The following is a 10,362-nucleotide window of genomic DNA, read 5'->3' as shown; positions in this document are numbered from 1 at the left end:
TCAAGCACAGGCTGTAGCATGCCTTGTATCTCCAATCCCAGAATCCTGCCATTGCCAGTTGGCTCTCAGTTTCAGAGGCTCAGAACTCTGTTGTCTGTCCATCAACAACCCTAAGTCCTCTTGGTCCCATAGCTTGCTCTTTCACAATTTACTTGAGATTTTACTTTGGCTCCTTATTTTCATTTTGGCTATGTAAAGTTTGAGATGCCTGTGGGACATCTGGGAGGAGATGGCTTATTAACTGGTTTATTAACAATACTTGCAGTTTCTTTCACTGTTTCCAGAATAACGCCTGTAACAACAGAATACAAAGAAAGACAAAAGACAATCAGACAATCCCTGCTCTTAAGGAACTCACAGTCTACTAATGGTGGAGACAATATGCATATAACTATGTATAAATGAGATTATATACATATAGATACAGACATACACACATATGTATGTATAATATATCCATATACAATATAATAAATTGGGAATAGTCTCATAGGGAAGGCACCAAGATTTTTGCCTAGGAAAGGCATCTTGCAGAAACTTGAAGGAAGTCAAGAGGCACAAATAAGGAGAGAGAAAGTTCTAGCCAGAGAAAATGCCCAGAGTTGAAAGATGGAGTGTCTTGTGTAAAGAATAGCCAGGAGCCTAATGTCCCTGGATCACAGAGTATGTGAATGGGAGTAAGGTGTAAGAAGCCTGGAAAGATAATCAGGTTATGAAGGGCTTGTATATACCATGGGGTAATGTGGTCATACTTTTTAAAAAAAATCTGTGATCTAAGATACAAGCTTCTAAGGCATTTGCTCTGAGCCAGCCTTGACTTGGGTTATAATCACTGGTTTGACCAGTGATTCAGGCTTCAGATTAGAATAAAATGAGATACTTGTAGAACATATCATTAAAAAAAAAAGTTTACTCAACAGTAGCATGGGAAGAATATTCGTCATAGTCACAGAGTTGGTTTAATGGGGTATTGCTTTCCATGCCTCTGATTTTGCCACAATGGTGTGCCCAATTAGAAGAACATGTTGTCCCTCAGTAGAAAGTCCTTCAATCCTTAGGAACACTGTGGACTAGAATTTTATGCCTTAAGCAACCTGGAAGCTACATCAGTGGATCAAGCCTTGAGCTCTTGGGCCAATTAAGTCTCCATGATAATTTCATTGCCTTTGGAGGGCAGGGAGGCTAACCTATATGTCAGGGCGAAAGGGAAATACAATTTGGATTACAAAAGAAGATTTTTGCCTTTATGAAAGAATTTACCAGAAGATTCTTTTATGTCAGGGTCCTGTAGCTTCTGGCTTTGACATGCCCTAAGGGAGAGACAAAGAAAGTGGTATAGAGAATGGAGCAATTACTGATCTTGTGACACATTTTCACCATCTCCTTTTGGTGATGGTTCTACTTTATACCTCAAAACCCCTTTGCATCCTTGCCCATCCTCCCCTGCTTCATTCCTGTCTCTGAGGAAGAAAGGATCCTTGTCTCTACCAGGGCCATCATCTCCTCTACCTGTGCCTTTGAGCCCTTCCTATGCGCTCTGGGACTTTGGCCCCTCAGATATTCCTTCTCTCATATGACTCATATCTTCGATGCTTCCTTTCCCGCTAACTGAATACATTTAGTTCTCCCTTATTCTTAAAAAAAAACAAACAAAAAAACCCGCTTTACTTGTCCCTGACTATCTCTCAAGCTATCATTTTATATATCTCATTTTTTTCATCACCAGTTTCCTAGATGGTCTATACTCCCTGCTTCTACTTCCTTTCCACCCTCTCACTTCTCAATCTGGAAGTCTTGCAATCTGGAGTCTTTGACAGAAGTTGCTCTTTCCAAGGTTACCGACAATATCCCAGTTGCTAAATTCAGTGATTTTTTTCCTCCTTAACCTCTTTGTTGGCTAATGATCACCTCTACCTTCCCGATAACTTTCTCCTTCCCTGGCCTTCATGGCTCTGTTCTCTCCTGTTCTCTTGACTACTGGATTACTCTCTCTGACTCTCATTTATTATATCACCATCCATTTCCTGCCCTTTTAGCAAGGGTTCTGTCCTTGACCCTCTTCTCTCTGTTTCTACCCTCTCTCTCATTAGGATTTCAACCCTTCTCATAAATTTTAGTATCATTTTTGTGTAGATGACTCCCCAAAATGTATGTCCAGCCCTAATATTTCTCTTCAACTCCATTCCCACATTCCCAAATACTGAATGAGAGAACAGAGCCATGAAGGCCAGGGAAGGAGAAAGTTATCGGGAAGGTAGAAGTGATCATTTGATCCTCACAATAACTCTAAGAGATAAATGCTATCCCCATTTTACAGATGAGGAAACTGAGACTGAGAGAGTATGCGTGACTTGCCCAGGATCACATAGTTAGTAAGTATCTGAGGCTAGATTTAAATTAAGGTTTTCCTAACTCCAAGTACATCATTCTATCTATTATACCACCTAGTGTCATGCTAAGCTAGAGTCATAGGATCATCATAGATTGAGAGTCAGAAAGGACCTCTGAGGTCATCTACTCCAACCCTCTTATTTTACTGATGAAGAAACTGAGGGCTAGGAAAGTTAAGTGATTTGACTACAGGTAGTCAATATTAGAGGTAATATTTGAACTAAGAACTGGAGATGATAGACTAAGACACGAATCAAATACACCCACACTTTCCATGTGACCTTGAGCAAGACACTTAGATTCTCTGGGCCTCAATTTCTCATTTATAAACTTCGGATAATAATACTTGTAGTATCTACCTTACACTGTTGTGAGGAAAGCACTTTGTATATCTTAAGATACATACATATATGTGTATATATAAATATGTATATGTATATACATGTACACAGATACACATATATACATACATACATGTTTGAACAATTGAATGAACTCAATGTGCAAAAGGAGATTCTTTTTTCAGCCATGATCAATGTGGGTATTTGCTTGTTTGACTGTACTTATTTACTACAAGGGTTTTGTTTGTCTTTCTCTTAGTTTGGGGTGAGGGAGGGGCGCTAGTGATAAGGGTTACCAAAATGAAAAAAAAAGAGTCATTAGAAAAGAAGGTCATTGAAATATTTTTTAAAATGCACAAACAAGAACAGAAGGAAGGTCAGGAAGAAACACAGATAAAGCAAGACAGCTTTTAAAATAACCTATTGAATTGATGATATACTTGGAGGGAGAAGTGAATGAGGTGTGATGCCAGTTCATGACTACATGTACAATCCTCTCCTTCTGTTTTGCATTATAATTGGAAATTCTCATTTTCTTTGGTGTTTGTGGAGTTCAAAATAAAAATTGTTTAAAATTTAAAAGTTTATATTATTATTATTTCTCCTAGTCTAGGGGTTCTTAATCTTTTTTTGTGTCATGGACCCCTTTCTTTGGCAGTCTGACCAAATTGAAGGACCACATCTCAGAACAATGTTTTTAAATGAATGAAATAAATTTAGAAGGATTATGAAGGAAACCAATTACATTGAAGTTGTCAAAATATTTTTCCTCTCCAAGTTCATGGACCCCCTGAAGAATATCCCAAGGATTTGTTCATCCCAGGTTAATTCCTACCCCAGAAGTACTTCATGGAACCCTGAAATTCTATGGAATGTAGTTTGGACATTGCTGCATTCTTCAACTTAAGCTGGATACCATAATGAGTATAGAGAAGAAGTATTTTGCAATTGGGAATGTGCTATATAGACAAAGACAATTTAGAAATGATGATTTGATGGAACCAAGATGGTGGAGTACAGGTAGCAACTCACTAAACTCTCCCAACATTCCCCTCCAAACAACTTTAAAATAACCCCTGAAATCAAATTTTGGAGCTGCAGAGACAAAAAAAAACAGGTCAGAGTGAGACATTTTTCCAGCCTAAGACAACATAGGAAGTAAACAAAAGAGGGCTGTTACACTAGGGTGGCCATTTTCCAAGGCAGAGAAGAGCACCAGCACTTGTGGCTGCAGGGGACCAGAAGCCCTGATCACAGTTCCAAGGAAGAGAGGAGCACTAGTGCTTAAAGCTGCAGGAGACAAGGGACCAGGTCACAGTTCCAGGGCCAAGAAGAGTGCTAGTGCTTGCATCTGCAGGGCAGCAGAGACCCTTCCTGGATAAAGACCAGAGCATAGACCAGAAGAGCAGATACCCTGGATGACACTACCCTTCTTTTTCTCATAAAAGAAGCACACCACAATGAGCTTTTATAATGGAGGGGGTGTTGGGCAATGCTTGAACCCCAATCTCATTGGTATTTGTTCTGAAAGTAAGAATGTGTAGTTGTGTATAGAAATCTATCTTATACAGTAGGGAAATAGGAGGGGAAGGGGATAAGTGATATGGGAGAGGGGATGATAAAAGGAAGAGTGGATTAAGGGAGGCAATGATCAGAAGCAAAATGGACTTTTGAGGATCAAAACAGGATCAAAAGAGAGAGAGAGAGAGAAGGATAAACAAAAGAAAATGGAATGGAGGGAAATACACAGTTAGTAATTACAACTGTAAATGTGAATGGGATGCAGTTCACCCTTGAAACAAAAGTGGATAGCAAAACTGATTAGAAACCAGAATCTAGCAATATGTTGTTTACAAGAGACACACTTGAAATAGAAAGATATACACAGAATTAAGTAAAGGGCTAGAGCAGAATCTATTATGCTTCAGCTGAAGTAAAAAAGTCAAGGGTAGTAATCATGATCTCAGACAAAGCAAAAACAAAAATAGACCTAATTAAAAGGATAATCAGGGAAACTACATCTTGCTAAAAGGTACCATAGACAATGAAATAATATCAAAAAATTTTCCAGCAAGTTTCTCTGGTAAAAGCCTCATTTCTCAAATATATATTGAACATAGAACTGAGTCAAATTGATAAAAATAAGAGCCATTCCTCAACTGATAAATGGGCAAAAAATATGAACAGATAGTTTGCAGGAGAAGAAATCAAAGCTATCTCTAGTCATATGAAAAAATGTTCTAAATATCTATTGATTAAAGAAGGGCAAATTAAAACAACAAATAATGGAGGGGAGGAGAGAAAATAATTACACTAATAAACTGTTAGTGGAAGTGTAAACTGGTCCAACCATTCTTCAGAATAATTTGGAACTATGTCCAAAGGGCTATAAAACTTTTGACCCAGTTAAACAACTACTAGGTCTGTAACCACAAAGAGATCAAAGAAAACAGAAAAGGACCTATATGTACAAAAGTATTTATAGCAGCTCTTTTTTTGTGGTGGCAAAGAATCGGACATTGAGGAGATGCTCATCGATTGGGGAATGGCCAAACAAGTTATCATATGTGAATATGATAAAATACTATTGTGCTATAAGAAATGATAAAAGGAGGTGGGGGGGGTGTCAGTGAAAACATGGCAAGACTTATTTGAACTGATACAAAATGAAGTGAGAACCAGGAGATCATTGTGCACAGTAATAGCAATGTTGTAATAATGACCAACTGTCAAAAACTTAGCTACCCGGATCCAAAACAATACCAAAGGACTCATGAAAAAATACTATCCACCTCCATAGAGAGAACTGATGAATTCTGAGTGCAAATTGAAATACAATTTTCTCACTTTTTTTTTTTTTTGCCTTTTTTGGTGATATGGCTAATCTGGAAATGTTTTGCATGATTTCACACACATAATTTCTATCATATTGCTTGCCTTCTCAGCGAGTGTGGGAGGTGGTGGGAGGGAGGAAGAGCATTTGGAACTCAAAATTTAAAAAGAAAGGAATATTAAAAATAAATAAATAATAAATTAGGAGCGGGGAAAGAAATGCTGATTCTACTGGGAAAGACCTCACCACTGTGCTTTTATGAACAGATGCATTTCTGGTAATATTTGAAGGCTACATAAATATTCCAGCCAACAAATACAGAGATGGCCTAGAAATTAAATGAGAGAAAATGAAATCAAAGTTACTGTTGAGGTTTTATGATCAATAGACCAAGAGACTTTAGTTCAAATAATAGATCGTTGATGAAGTAACAAAAGTATAGTTTAGGTTCACTGGAATTGCACAAAAAAACAACAAACACCAAGGTTTTAATAAAGATCATGTGAAAATAAAATATTGCAGGTCAAAATACAAAGGATTAATGGATGACTATCCACCCCAAGCTTTCCCTGTGCCAGCAATGCAGCTAATCTTAAAAATAAACGAGCAGCTCAGTCAAGCACCAATGTTTCTGGACAATGAGTCATGCTATTTAGGGCACAATATGGGAGGCACAGTGGATAGAGAACTGGCCTAGTAGTAAGGAAGACCTGGTTTCAAGTCCCACCCCAGATATATACTGTGTGATCCAGGGCAAGCCACTTAACCTCTTAGTCCCTGAGCAACTCTAAAATAAGAAGTTGCTGAGCTGCGTTCATAAAGGGAGTTTCAGGATTTCCTAACCAGGATTTCCCTGCAAGCTACTTAAGCAAGAGATGATAAAGCCTGAGCAGAAATAAACAGTTTATTTAGTGCAATAATCAAATCAAACTTTAAAATATGTTAATCTGACTTGTTTTATGATAGATGTAATTGTGGTTGTATTGCTTGCTACTTCAAAATATGAAGGATCCATTATTTCTCCAATGTGGGCACTCTATCTTGGGATAAAGATCACAACCCCTTCATTTCTTAGTAGTAGACATCCTTTATGAGTAGCTGTGACTGATTACCCAGTTACCAAGCAGACATAAAAATCATGAATCAATCAATCAATAAATTTTTATTAGGTATCTACTATATGCCAGCCATTGTGCTAGGCCCTGAATATAAAAATACAAAAGTGAGACAGTACTTGACCCCAAAGAGTTTACATTATGAAGTTATAAATGGTAAGTTTTTTCTTATTTTAAAAGATGAATAATTATGTCAGTGTACAGTTTTACTAATGCAGATCACAGCCCTTCCATACCTTAGTAGAAAGATTAAATTTCATTACCTAGTCTCTGACTTTTTGGTGATTAACTTAAATAGGTTGGGCCCCAATTAACAGATACATTGTCTGTCCCTAGGCCCATGTTAGGACCTGCTAGAACTAGTACTCTCCTATCATAAGCTTTGAGACAGTAGGATTATCCCCCAGAACCAGAGTAGGATTTAAGTGGAGGGAATGTTAAGAACTATTTACCATTCCCTTCACTAATTGCCTGAAATTAATGTTACTGTGACACAACTAAATCATGTTTTTATAGTTTTTATCTTCTCACTTTGTTAGTTCTCTAATAGCTACAATTACATGTCATCAACAATTTCTCGATATTGTGAGAAATGATTATTAATCACCAATAATTTGGAGAGAGATTCAGAACTTTCCCCTTCTTCTAAAGTCCTTTAAAAGTTCAATTATTCTTCAGGAGGACATTGCTGATAATGAGATTACATTAACTCACCTCAATCTTGGTCATACCCCACCCAACCTCACAAGGAATTTAATCTAAGGAGGGGAAGCCCATTGTGTTCTGCTCAGGCTTGGATGGTACATTCTTTGAACTGATAGACTAAAGCTATCGGTGATCTGGTATAGAGATACTTTCCCTAGCCAAGAGATATTTGGCACTTTATTTTAATATAGTCTACCTCCAATCATGTTAACCAATTAGATTTGATTGCTGTTTGATGGACCACCTACTGTTTTGAAGGGTATATAAACTGTGAGTCCACCACCATGATGGTCTTTGGTCTGAGAGAAATGGCCAAATGACTATCCTTTTATTAATAACCTGCTGGTTAATAAAATGATTAAATTACCCAGAAACTATGTCTCTTAAACCTTTTTAAATGTCACAATCTTCTGTGCAATCTAATACATCATTACATGGATGTGTATACCTATATGCACATACACATACACATACAAACAAGGACAAAGTTTCTAGATGTTTCTCCAATAATTGGTGTTCTCTGTCCTCCAACAACCTTAGCCCAGAAGCTGATTCTTGTCCTCATACTCTCCTCTTTTCCCTTCTTGTCCTTCCCTCAAATCTGAGTAGTCCTTTAACAGAATGTCCAGTGGCTTCTGGTTCCCCAACCTGATATTTTAGACGTAAGAAGCATGTTGACATAAGCCAGAAGCCTGTGAAGGGGCTGCCTAGAGAGTAAAAGCACAATCACCAAACTGTGGGATTGAGGGAAACATTTGACTGGATGATGGTACCCCATCTACTCCTTAATACTACAAATCTGGTATGTGTCTCTCTTACCTGCCCAATTGTGTGAGAAATAACTTAATAAGCAACAAATCTTTCATCCTATAATTAGAGATAGAAAGCTTAAAATGCAAATATCCTGGGGAAAGTAACCAATAAACAAAACTTATTCATACTAAAGAGCAAATGACTCATATCAGATCCTTTCACATTTTGCCAGTTGGGAGGGAGCAAGAGAGCTCTGTATACCTGAAGCATGGAGGAAGGACCCCAACTGGGAAGGAAAAATTGAGAGTGTTGAGGGCAGTGAGGGCTCCAAAGATAAATTTCTCCGACTACAATTAAAAATTTCATGAAGAGACTTGCATTGAGTGGCCCTGAGGATGCAGCTTGGTGGGAACATGGGCAGCTGTAGACTTTACTTCAGCATTTGTACCCTATTGATAATAGAAAGTCTGTACAGTTTGATAGGTAACCCCACCCCCACCCCTAACACCCCAATGACAAGTGATTCATCCATCTCCTATGGGCATAGGTTTGTTGTTGAATGAGCAATCCTATTACAATCATTTAATCCTAGTCAATTTTACAAACGTTTATTAAGTCCATACCATGTATGCAGTGCTGTGCCACATAGCTCATTGATTGACTGATGATCCCACGTTTGAAAAAATACCAGATACCAGCTCTGGTAGAGAGAGTTAATGAGTTGACATTGTAATATGATTGGGGTCATAAATTAGTACCAAGTGAACTTTTAGAGTACAGGATGGTCTGGATGTGGGATTCTACCTGGGTCAGATTGGGAGAGTACTCCCATATTCATCTCCTTTGATGTTCTCAAGGCAGGCAAGACAAGCTCCTGAACTTACTAGCACTGGGCCAATTAAAGGGCTCTGATTTTTACTCTGGCCTTTAACTGAGGCAAATGTCTTGCAAAGACACAAGAGAAAAAAGTAGTTACACCTCTCCCAGACTTGGGGGAAAGCTGTCAGATGCTTGCATTGTCTGGAATTTTTCCTGTTATTTAGAGATAAAACTTCCAAATTCAAAATGAGAATCTTCAAATGAGTACATTGCTTGGGCACCTGCTTATCAAAAAAAGAAGTCATTACTCAGCAGCTGAATCCATGCCAGGAAAAGTTTATTTAATAACAGATACCATTCCCAGGCATTTGATTCAAATGATATTCATCTGATTGATACCACCCCAGCTCAAGGGTATATCTAATACTAAGGTCTCAGTTTATTTACCTGAGTCACAATACCATGAAGGTAACTGAATGCTGGAAGTCACAGGTCTATAGGGCCAAGGCTAGCCTCAGCTGGATCACAGTGGTGATTATTAAGGACAAATTGACACAAAAAGCAATTGGAGGCACGAGTTCCTTGGGAGAAGAAATCCAACTTAAGACCTGATAAACCAAAAGTGGTACAGAAAGATTCCCTACTTAACAAAAATAGACAACATCAGTTACTAATCCGTAACAACAAATAGAAAAATTCGAATATATGTACAACTATTTTTGATGGCTCTGAGTGTTAAACATATGGCTTAAAAAGTGATTTTGAAAAGGTTCTCTTCTTCTAGTGGACAGGCTCACCTCTTGATCCATGTATAGCCTACCCAAGCTGAAAAATGAAGCCTTCTCTGTGACCTAATACACAAACAAAGCCCAGTGGGAGTCAAAGTGGAAATTCAGGATCAGAAATAGGACAGATTAAAAGAGGTTTGAGAGAGAGAAAAAGAAATTGACTCAGAAAAGGAAGATGGCCCATTGATACTGTACAAACAGACCACAAATCCCTTAATCTTAAAACGTTGCACAACCTGGTTGAATTTTTTAGTGTGTGTGTTTAACAGCATCACAACCTGTAAAGAGATTTCTCTTCAGACCCCACTTCCTACATTCTTTTTCAGGGACCACCTCCAGTCATCCTGATCTATATCTTGCCAATGGACCTTGTTGGCTCCTGAGGAGAAAGTGGTGGCTTTGCACAGCTCTCCCTCACTTAAATCCAATTCACTTGCAAGTCATGACATCACCTTTCTGATTTCATGATCCTCTTTGAGAATGAAGGACAAGCAATAACTTGTGAGTAGTCTGAGCTGCCCCACTGGGGCAGTTTCAGTTGGGCAACATAGTTCTTCCTTCCTTCCTTCCTTCCTTCCTTCCTTCCTTCCTTCCTTCCTTCCTTCCTTCCTTCCTTC

The sequence above is a fragment of the Vombatus ursinus genome, unplaced genomic scaffold (assembly GCF_900497805.2).
Source record: "Vombatus ursinus unplaced genomic scaffold, bare-nosed wombat genome assembly UNPS02005659.1, whole genome shotgun sequence".
Taxonomy (NCBI): Eukaryota; Metazoa; Chordata; class Mammalia; order Diprotodontia; family Vombatidae; genus Vombatus; species Vombatus ursinus.
Note: the sequence above shows the minus strand (reverse complement) of the source record.